We start from the raw sequence: 11,861 nt of genomic DNA on the forward strand, positions 1-11,861 counted from the left end.
AAGACAAACACAAGCTGAAGCAATTCCTCTGAGTTTAGTTAGGCATGCTGAGTTTGAGCATCTGAGGGTAACGGTTTTAAACTAGAAATGGGTAGGTTTACATTAGATATTAGGAAGAAATTCTTCACTTGGAGGGTGGTGAGGCACAGGAACAGGTTGCCCGGAGAAGCTGTGGATGCCCCATCCCTGGAACTGTTCAAGGCCAGGTTGGATGGTGCCTTGGGCAACCTGGTCTGGTGGGGTTGAAACTGGGTAATCTTTAAGATCCCTTCCAGTCCAAACCATTCTATGATTCTATGATTCTGTGATCTGAGAGAAAAGATAACTGGAGTCTCTAGGACAGACTAGCAGCAAAACAACATGGTAAGATATTTATCTCCTGGAGGAAAACAGGAGAGAGACATCATTTATTGCTTGTGGATTTGAAGGTAAGCCTGTTTCTCTATTGACATTGACAGTTTTAGTTCATCTTCAGAAGGTTCAGCTTCATCTTTTTAAGGCATTTTCTTGCCCAGGCCTGAGGCTGCTTTCTGTCACCACCGCCAGGTCTGGGTGCCGGAGCTGTTCAGCTTTACCCTTGCAGTGTTCTAGAGGACATGTGGAGCATGGGTTGAGGTGTAAGGCATTCAAAAGATGCCATGCATGGCCAAAGTTGTAGAAGCAAGGGAGCTCAGGGGAGACTGGGTTTGTCCCCATTACTTGGGGAATGCTTGCAGGAGAAGGAGTAACTAAAGAGACCAACCCCAACAGATAATTCCCTTTGCAAAAGAGTCATGAGTCGGGAAAAATTTAGCAGAGAATATCCCATGTGCTGAGCCTGTTCTGAGTCTTCCCTCCAGGCAACTGCTTGTAGCTACTACAGGAGAGAAAAAATACCAGGCACTCCTGACCCCTCAGTCTGAACCAGCACAGTGACTCCTATATTGTTCTGCAAAATGCAGAAGTAGGATCTGGGCTGTCACAGCTGTGGAGATTATCTACTTCTTTTTTTTTTTTTTTTCCCCATTGAGGCACAGTCAGACTGGATTCATTCAGTGAAGGTATTTCTTTTTTCTAACAGTGAGTTAAGTAATACAGGGTTATTCAAAGATGAAGGGCAGTCCCTGGAAAGACTGGAAAAATATCTGAAAAGGATTTATTTTTGATAGTCTATAACCCTCAAGTTATTTTCTGAACTGGTTCCAGGCTACCAAGAGTGTACAAGTTAGGGGCATAGTTTTGTAACAAAACCAGAGCTCTGACAAATACAAGCATTTTAGGTGATCATTGTTACTGGGTGAAAACTTTTTTTAGACTGTAGAACTGAGTATTTAAAATGTCGAACTCAGATACCACCCACTTGGGTCCAAGGGCCCAGCTGTATATTGCGAATGTGTTAGATTTGTTCCAAGTGCTTGCTGTTTTAGAGGACTAAAGTAATTATTTTGCATGCAGTGCTACAATGATAGCCATTATCCATCCAGTTATACATCATTAGAGGAATGCAGTTGCTTGGTCATAATTATATATATGAAAACTTTAAAAACATTACTTTACAAGTAGACGCACACTCTCGTATAGTTTTTAGCAAACTCCTGGCTTTTAAGAATCACTGTATACATATGGCACCAACAGCACACTGTTAAGTAAAAGTCTATTGAATTATTAAATTAAAATGCAATTGAAAATAACTTCAGAAACATTTTCCATGCATATTCCATTTTTTTGTTGAAATAAACATTGTACCTAAGAATAATAGTTCACCACATCAGCTTTTTTTCCCCAATGCACTATAAAGGTAAGCTTTGATTATCCTCTTCTCTAACAACTAGAGTAGGTGCTCACGGTATGTTTACAATAGGTGTTCTGGGTATGTTTAGGAATTCTGGCACCAGTTCTGGCCTTCCACATCAGCCAAAACCACATCTATTCATAAGGTTAGAAAGCGCACACCCACATGCCTATCTTTGCAAATCAAGCAATGTAACAGCTTAGATTTTCAGTGCTTTTAATCTCAGTCATTAAAAGAGGCTTCTAATCTTCTAGTAATGCTCCCTTCAAACTGTAATGTAATCTGTTGATCTCTTTAAGAAGCTACTGAATTCCCCCATCATAAGCATCTGTTTGTAGTGACATGTAACAAATTAAGATGGTGTCTCTTTTCAAGATTGATGAACTTTTCTGGCATGCTAACCAAAAGCAATGAAGAAGGAAGGTAATGCTGAAGGTTAGCCAAAAGCACATTTAGCTCACATTGACTTTTAAACCCGAGCAAGACTTCTGTTCAACTAAAACCAGTGAGAAACTGCAAAGAGTAATGAAACAGGAGAAACATCACGAACAGCATAACTGTTATTCTTATTCCCATTATTCAGGTGTCTGATTCACTTATTTACAGGTTCAGCACTGAGAGCATCAGGAGTTCTGAACACTGGGTAAGTAATCACGAATTATTATTGCAGCAATATGTGGCCACATGCGTGATACTTATTTACACGGGACCAATTTTTCTGCAGGGTTGAAATAGTAGGGTATCGCATTATCTCAATATATATCTGTTCTGGTAGAACTGAAACCCAAAGGTATTCGGCAAATCTCACTTCTCCCTTTCTATTTTTAAAGGCATTTCTTTTGAAGATTATTTATGCACATACTGCTTGAGAGAATAACATATGATGATAATGCTGTTTTCCTGCAGAATTGTTTATCCACTTATGCAAGGTAAAAAAAGCTTCAATCTCATCTGTCACTGTAATATAACATACTGAGGTTTTTAATCTCCTTATGTTTTCTAAAGGCAGTGAAGAGATACTACAATAAACAACTCATGTTTAGGGACAAAAAGCTTGGGGAACGTTTCTATCCCTGATTTTGTTTGAGATAGAGATGAAATCTTTTATACAGCAAATGAAAACAAATTAGTGATATGAAATAGCCTGAGAGGAGGAAACTTATTTTACAAGTTATTATTAATAAAAGAGCTGGCATGGTGTTCTACCTTGGCCAAAATACATACAAATAAAAGTGTAGCAAGTCTCTGTTTTTTTTTGAACATTGTGAACTTCACTGAAAGAAATGCGGTTTTAATGATAACTATACGAAAGTACTTACTTTTAAAGATGCTAATTGTATCTGAGACATCATTCTGTTCAAATGAGAGACTATCATTGCAACATTATGCTCATTAGGGGTTTTTAATTTTTATATATTTGAACACAAGATACTTCTGTTGCCTTTTATAAAGACTGCTTATAGCAGAACAGTTAATAGCTGGATCTGCTGTGTAAGTTTTCTTTTCAACCTGTGAATACTTACATTTTTACTAGTAAATGCAATTTTTCTCTCTTACTAAAATCTTTAGGGTAAATGCTATATTTTATTATATAAATGGTCACATGCACAGCTACCTTCTCACAATCAAATGCAAAGCAATTTTGCCAGAAAAGAGTTACAGCCTAAAGAAAAACAGCAAAAGGAGCCTAACAGAATAGAAAACTAGAAATGTCAAATGTTTCAATTGCATCTATCATGAATTAGCAATTTACAAGCACAGAAAAATAGGAAAAATAAAGTGCATGTACCAAACCTGCCATGACTCATAGTAGCTCATTGTACTTTCTTCTGTTTATAAAGCATGTTAGCTGTAGTACATGGCACGTTAATGCTGTGATAAAGTTGTTGCTTGCTCCTCTGATGTGCAGAAGTTAAGTAAGAGCAGGCAAATGGCTTGTCACAGCCACGGGCCAGCTCACTGGTGAAGCTATGGGAAAAGCTGTGCTATTTCAGGCTTTTTAACTTACAGTTTCCAGCCGGGTTGACAGGTTTACAGTGTGCTATGTAGAATACAAGATGTCCCAAAAGCAGAAGAATATGCTAACATGACTTTTAAAAAATGTAAAATAATACAGACATCACAAAACACCATGTTTTCCAAGGGTGAAGAGGTAACAGGTACCACAGCCCAGCAGACTTGTGTGATTATAGGCAGAAATAGCCAACACATTATCAGTCTAATCAACTACTCTGCTTATTTGGTTGCTTTACTCATCTGCTTTCAGGCTGTGGTCCATGGGGATAGCTGGTGACCCCTCTTTGGGCATGAGCATGGCTATAGGTTGGCAGAAGAATAGGCTGAGCGGGTCAGAGCAGGGCTGAAGGTGATGCAGGAGACAGTGATAGGCGTACTTGTTGGTGGGACAGAAACAGCCCTGTCTGGGATAACAGAGGGTGAAAGCCATATTTCTCCAGTAGCCAGAGCAAAGAAACTCTTTTTTGCATGTGCATCAGGAGTTGAATTTTGACCTTTAAAGCTTGCACACGATGTAAGAACAGGCAACTTCCTCCTAAACCTTCAGAAAACAAACAAAAAAAAACCAAAACAAAACAAAACAAAAAAACACAAGTTTCAGTGTTTCACAGCATTGTTACTGTAGACCACCTTGTTATTCTGGGCCAACCTTCTGAGCTCTGCAGCTCTAGCATAGCAGTTTGTTAGTGGGGGCAGTTCAGACCTCTGAGTCCCAAGGATTGGCAAAGCAGCTAATTTGTTTTAGCTAGGGGCCTGACTTGAGCTGCTGTCATGTAATTAATTCCCTCTTTTCCCTCCAAAAGAATTGCTGGGAAGTGAGTTATTTATAACCGTTATACCATTTTCCTGTTTACAGTCACCACTGTTTCCTATTAAATAGCAATTTAGTTATATATGGGATTTTTATAGGTCTGAACATAGCGCCTGCAACACTCTCCTGGGGCTACAAACTCCTCATGCAATCATTGCAGCTTGGTATTGTAAGACTGTTGCGTAAGGACGCCTTGAAATCTAGTTCCTGGGGTTAAATCCCTCTCCCAAAAGATGACCTGTGCCCCTGGGTGCTGGCACCAAACACCGCCAGAGTGCCCTGTGCTCAGGGAGAGACCACAAAGCAGCCCTGCGTGTGGCTCAGGATCCCAGCCGCCTCCTTCAGCAAACCCCTGCTTCCTTCCACCCAGCAAGCACCGTGCTGCCCCTGCAGCGCTGCCTTCCTGCTGAGCTGGATGGGTGCCTGCACAGCACTGGGTTTTGCAGACACACAAAACTAAGACTAAGTAATTTTCATCCTTCACCCCACTGGGCAGCACAGAGAGAAGAAAAGACAGGAAATGACACTTCAAATAATGTACAGGTAATGGTGCTGACTTTCCACACAGCCGTGGCCATTACTTTCCACCCTTCAAAGATTTCCTTTAAGAGTCCGTGTCAACAGGCTCTGCACATCTGCACTAAGCAGCCACAAAGACTGCTCCTTCAGGAAGGGAACTGGGTATGGGGCTTTGCTGGGACGAGCCCCCCGCCAGTACGGCAGCAAAGAGCCCAAACAAGCTCCATTCCAAATTCTGTTCTTCCCCTAACAAATCCAAGCTGAAAACTTACAACAAAGTACATAAGAAACATCAGATTGTATAACGTCCTATTCATGTAATATTTCCTGTTGAGAATTCCCTTACTGCTTATTAACCTTAACACAGCCGTAAACACTTACTTTAAAAGGCTGTAATGGTGGAATTAATACTTCTTTAGAAACTTACTTTTCATAGAGTCCCAGCTGTGTGCTTGTATTACACCATAAATTTTGTGAAACTGAAAACAACACATAAATCAAATCTTATCAGATGTAAAATTTCTAGAATGTATTTTGGACTTTGGACTTGTATTTTGTCAGTGAGTGTACTGATCAACAAGGAACAATGGCATTAAATTGAAAGAGGGTAGGTTTACATTAGATATAAGGAAGAAATTCTTTACACAGAGGGTGGTGAGGCACTGGCACAGGCTGCCCAGAGAAGCTGTGGATGTCCCATCCGAGGAAGTGTCCAAGGCCAGGCTGGATGGGGCCTTGGGCAGCCTGGTCTGGTGGGATGTGTCCCAGCCCATGGCAGGGGTTTGGGTCTGGATGGGCTTTAAGGTCCCTTCCAAACCAAACTATGATTCTGGGATTGTATGACTTGACTCCCAAGAACTAAGATTTCTATTCGTATGTAATCTCTGGGTGGAAAAAGGCAATGCTTTGCAAAAAAAGTTAGAAAAACATTTTTATGCCATGTAAATTAAAGTAAAAGTAAAGCCATTCAAAAATGAAGGTTTCCTCACTTGTGACACTTGAATCTCAGAGATAGACACCTTGCTTTCATTTTTGTTCACACAGCACTGATTGTCTCTTCATGGCGTTTAGGAATTGTGTAAGCATGCACGGTCAGTATAAGGAACATTTAGAAAGAATAAAGGCTCTCTAGAGAAGGCTTCCAGTCTCAAAAGATTTTTCCCAAGAGCCAGCCTTTTCGTAGTGAGAGGACAGAAATCTGTTCCTAATCTTTCTGGTGTGTATATGAAATTTTATGTCTTTTTCTTAAATTGTGTTTTCACACAATTGTTCCTTCTCATCTGCAATCACTACAGCTGTCTGCATGGAAAAGGGACCTATACATAAGATCTGGCCTCATAACACAACTTCACTTGAAAAAAAACCAAAAAACTGAAAGTTAAAATATCCATGTCAGTAACTTCTTGTTTGCTTTTTGTTGTCTTAAAGCATCCATGTATCATTCCGTACCATAAGATATTCCTCTCTCCTCCTTCCTTCTAGTTTTTATGGTATTCACTGTCACTGGAAACAGTACCCAACATTTTCTCTCTATACAATGAGAACAAATACATAAAAGTTTACGAGGGAATTAAACACATAATGGTGGGAGTAAATAGACTGAAACGAATATCTGAACAGAATATAAATCTGAATCGAGGGTTGAATTAGGTGTAAAAAAAAAAAAAAAAAAAAATTTCATTCCACTGAAGATCTCGAGGTGATCAAACATCTGTGGCATTTTCAGGGTTGTAAAATGCCTCCATGGCTAGCTAGAAAGGACTGCTGATATATTTAGTCTGTAGGGGAAAAAAAGTAAGTATAACTGGCTTGGAGCAGATTTGAAGATTTTTATCTGAGAGATTTTAATGGAATTCTGAGAGAGACTGATTCCACGTTTCTGTGGTATATAAACCCTTTTTCCTCACACATCATCCTAGACAGGGGTGATATAAGACACCAGTGGAAAGATCAATGAGACACACTGGAGCACGAGTTTCTCTGCACGGTAACAGCACCTGCTTCGTGTCTACCTCCTCTATCAACATCGAGTGACTGCAGATTTGATATAGCTGCTGGCTGGCTAGAGCTCAATCCAGGGAGCACTGAGATAAAGCACAAAGGTTTGAGGAAGCACCAAAAGTCTTAGCAGAGATTAACTCAATCCCTCGACTGAAGTAGAGCACCTACTTACGTGGTCTCACAGGTTAAAGGTCTGGTTGGCAGAATGATTGCCACTGCCAAAATTTCTCTTGTATTAGCGGTCCCTGGAAAGACCTGGTTTCTTTCAAATGCAAGCTACCTGGAGCAATTTGTCTTTTGTCACCTGAGGATGAGTCTAGTGCCATAAATCACGTAAGCTTCCAGACAACAAGTAAAAGTCCAACGTTCTCTGTTACAAGCACCTATTCACCCACCAAATAATGTCACGGACGTTAGAGTTTCAAAGGGGAATGCGAGGAGTGGGTTTGACACGCTGATCTCACTGACCCCACTTGTTCCCCAGGAAGCCAAATTGCAGCTGCTGAGCCAGGAGATGCTGAGATGCCTGACAGGACCAGGGACTGAAGCTCAGCCTGAGAGAACCTGGGTCAAGTCAGCCCCAAGGAATGGGAGGCCATCCAGGATTCACAGCTGCCCGGCTGCATGCTGTAGTTGGCTGGTGGTGGACCTCACATGCAACCAAAGCGTATTTCAGGTGCATATTGTAACTTCAGGCTTGAACATATAAATAATATTCAATGCAGTGTACAATCTGCATCAGTTAGGTGTTGCTATGGTCTGGTCATGCATCTCTGCTGAGCTTCTTAATTGAAATTACAGGGGCTTTTGTGACCCATACATAAAACTACATATCAATGAACTTTTGGACACTGGTTAATGCAGAATGAGTGGTTACTGTTAGACAGAGAAAGCTGATATATGGACAAACTAGTGCTACTCACTTCAGGAATCATATTGCCCCCTCACTTCCCACCCTAACTAACCACACAACAGGCCTGCCAAAGATGTTAAAACTGCTATGTGTTATTTACCATTTTAACACTAAAAGGTGTTAATAACTGCTATGTGTTATTTGTCATTTAACTTATAATTGTAAGGACTCTTGGAAGAAAACACAACAGGAAAATACCTGGGACATTGTCACATAGAATAAGGCTGTTAGAGAATTATTGCAATTCTGTCCAGTCATTTTATGCATAGTTTTGTTGTAAAATATGACATTCTTTTGTTTTTTGTTGAAAAAAACTGTGGAAATAAAGTGGTTGGAAGAACCACTTAGAATCTTAGGCTATCCCAACAGTGATAATTTTAATATCTCTGTGATAATGTGAAGTTTTCCAGAATGACTATTTCCCTTTAAGATATTAATTCATTTAGCTAACAGTGCCCAGATTTGCCTATATCCCCATTCTGAAACATGTCTGTTTCTCTGGACAGAACTATATCAAGCTCCTCTACAAGGAGAGAAAACAACTACACAAATCCTGTCAACACACAATCAAATACCTGTGGTTTCCTCCCATTTACTGGCAATTTCATATGTTACAGGGTCTCTTTGGTGCAGCTGCTGTGAACCACTAGCTGAAAATTGGAAATCTACTATGAATCATATTCACATGAGTTGTTGTAAGTTTATACAAAAGGACAGCTACCTAATTGAGAAAGCATCCATAAATATTTACTTCCTGATAGGCAAGATAAGCTGCATACCAAAAAGAAAAAAAAAAAAAAAGAGATGAAGTTTCCAGTTCTCTGCAGAGCGTATGCTCTCAGCAGCTGTCAGTAGCACTGCTTCTCGTGTAAGTCCCAGATGAAGTTGCAGCTTTGTTGGTCTATATGGTCTACAGCACAAAAGATAGTCAATTAGCCAAGGAAAGTTCCCTTCTGTGGGTATAAATCTGAAGTCAAAGGTCTTATTCTAAACGTATTCAACCTATCAGTTTGGGAAGAATGCTAGCCATATGCACAAATATTTACTACCTAAAGCTAAAGATTTTTTTCCCTGGATACTAGACATGATGGGAAATGAAAAACAATAACAACAACAACAGCATTTCTTCCTGGCTCCTAACAGCAGAACATTATTTTCATTTTTAATCTACCAATATTAGTCTCTTGTGTTTCCATTCTCAGTTTAGTAAAAACATAACTTGTGAGCTAACATTGATTATTTCTAAATAATAAACACAAGTGCATTGAAGTTTTTAGATCAGCCGTCACAATGCTGCACAAGCTGACATAACCACCTTTCAGAGCAAAACAAGCCCTTTCACAATTGCTTCATTTCAGGAACCACCTTTCCCTCCAATTATATGCAAGCAGCAAAACAGCTGTCAACTCCTAAACTCACTCAAATATCTTATCTAATTAGGCTTTATTGTACAGCATAACTAGTTTCTGGGATCAAATTTAAAAGGGTAAAAAATCATCAATCAACAGAAAATGAAATTAAAAGGAATGAAAAGACTGCAGGTAGGGTTTGCAGGAGCAATATTGTGTGTAATCGGGACAATCAATTTTGTCATCACTCCTACCTTAAGCTACAAAAGGCAAGGTCAGTCTCTGAGAGCAACCTAATCCGGTGGAGCCGAAGTTTGGCAGGAAGGCAAACAAATCATATAAACAAGTTAGTCAATTGCTTAGTCAAAGCTCAACCTCTAAGTCGAACGGAAAACAGAGATATAGAAAATGTATTGTATTATTTATTTACAAAAGGAGTACATTTTAATCACTGGCTCTCTCTGAAAAAAATATCAAAAGAAGCTCTGTTGGAGTTCCAAAGATCATGTTATTTCTAAACTTGAGCAGAGCATCCAAAGTATTGCTCTTAGCCATATTAGGTTAAAGTAACAGAGCTCTCTAAGTTCCAAACTTTAGCCAGAGATACGAAAACATGTGCTTTCTTGCTCAGTGATGTCAGTTAGTCGAATAGCTGAAAAAATGAAGTTTTATGTTCAGCAAAAAACAGAAGTTATATGCATGAATAATGCTGGACCCCGCACATGTGAAAAGAATATAGTCTAAATAATGACATTTTGGATAATTTTTTTTAAAAGGTATTTCAAATGTTTTTGCTGTCTCAAAAAGCTGCTAAGTTGTGCCTTATTTGTTTTTTTAAATTATATTGGTTCTTGCAATCCATTTTGATAGTGACCCATGCTTTAACTCACTGGTATGCAGCAACTCAAAGTTCACAGGCAACAAAAATGCTGTGGCTTTGTCTGTGAAATTCTGATTTTATTTTTTTTTTTTGAGATACAATGTTGCATCCCTTCTTTCATCCACAGCCCCAAAAAGCTTGGCAGGAGAAGAAATTAGTAGCTAAGCACCAAGGAGCAGCGGCAACGAGGCAGATGCGTGCTGCCACCAGAAGACAGCCCAGACCCACCCCACATCACAGCGAGCCGGGATCTCCCAGCACTTGGGACAGGGGTGAACACAGAAGGTGAAGGACAGGAGACAACCTGTGCTCCTTCACAACCAGCTCCCAGCTCCAACTTTCACCCTCAGCTACCCTCCCTTCCTAATTCATCATTCCGTACTGCAAATGCCACTCTTTACATAGCTAAACTGTGCTACAGTGCTGAAGGTTCAAACGCTACCAACCATGCCTTGTAAGAAGGCCACAACTGTCTATTTTCTACAACTGCCGTTATAACCTCTAGGAAATGAAATCCTCATTGAAAACATAGTGGTTTAAAAATAGGCACTAAAAATGGAGGAAATGCCAAATTTTAAATGAGCTCTATTTGTGTACACGCATCGTGCTACTACGATTGCACACAAACATTTTCTCCAGAGAAGCCTCATCTTGTTCAGCAATGAGGATAAATACATGAGGAGGCAGGATAATAACCACTCGTGCAGCCTGAAACCTGGAACTTGTAGGTGTTTTAATTCTGTAAATTTATAGTCTGAACATCATGAATGGGTTTCCTTGTATAAAAAAAAAAAAAAAAAAGAATTTAAATCCTAAATCTGGAAAAGATATATAAGTATATATTAAGTATATTATTATTAATATACATCAAGGAAAATATCTTACTGCTTTTTTATGGCATTAATACTATAAACTTCTTTCAAAAAAGAGAATATAAAATAAAACTGAATATGAAATACAAAAGCCACTTCTTTAAACTAAAATGCGTACCTACATGTTATAAATCACCCTGTATATTACTAAAAAGGTCAAAGTTAAAACTTTTCTGCTTCTTTAAAGAAGTCATCATGACTACAGAATTGCATCTGACAGAGCTCATGTCCTTTCAAACTATTACTCAAAGCCTTTCTGCATGCTGCATACTTTCATATAACCATATAACCAAAAAATGGGAGAATCTTTTAACATCAAAGCTGAGGTTGTTTTGTTTTGCATTATAATTACCTATAAATACTTATTAATCATGTCAATAAATTGTTAACTATGCATGAAAAATACAAGCAAAATTAATATATTGATCTTAAGCAAAATTAATGCCAGGTACTTGTCCCTATTACAAGATACCTATGGTAATTTTCTGGTCAGATTCAGATGTGCACTCTTGCACACCACAAAACAAAAATTAAATTTTTATCCTCAAGAATCCTATCAACCAATTCCAGCATAGTAAGAGCAAAAGTAGACAGAAGAAACATTTGGATGCAGATGGTACGTATACAAGGAGTACTGAAATACACCTTTATTTACAAGTGACATGAATGTAACAGATTTATCTTTCACACATGTAGTGTCCTAGCAAAGTCCAACAGAAGAGCTAAGCC

At 39.1% G+C, this 11,861-nt stretch overlaps 1 long non-coding RNA gene across 1 annotated transcript; it reads left to right on the top strand.

The window, feature by feature from the left end:
- Positions 1–639: 639 nt before the first annotated feature.
- On the top strand, positions 640–10,956 carry LOC308191187. Its single transcript, XR_013947780.1, has 5 exons — positions 640–2,414; positions 2,602–2,700; positions 7,603–7,794; positions 8,649–8,726; positions 10,388–10,956. It is a non-coding gene; the product is annotated as an uncharacterized lncRNA (long non-coding RNA).
- Positions 10,957–11,861: the final 905 nt, after the last annotated feature.

The sequence above is a fragment of the Anser brachyrhynchus genome, assembly GCF_964034855.1.
Source record: "Anser brachyrhynchus genome assembly, chromosome: 2".
Taxonomy (NCBI): Eukaryota; Metazoa; Chordata; class Aves; order Anseriformes; family Anatidae; genus Anser; species Anser brachyrhynchus.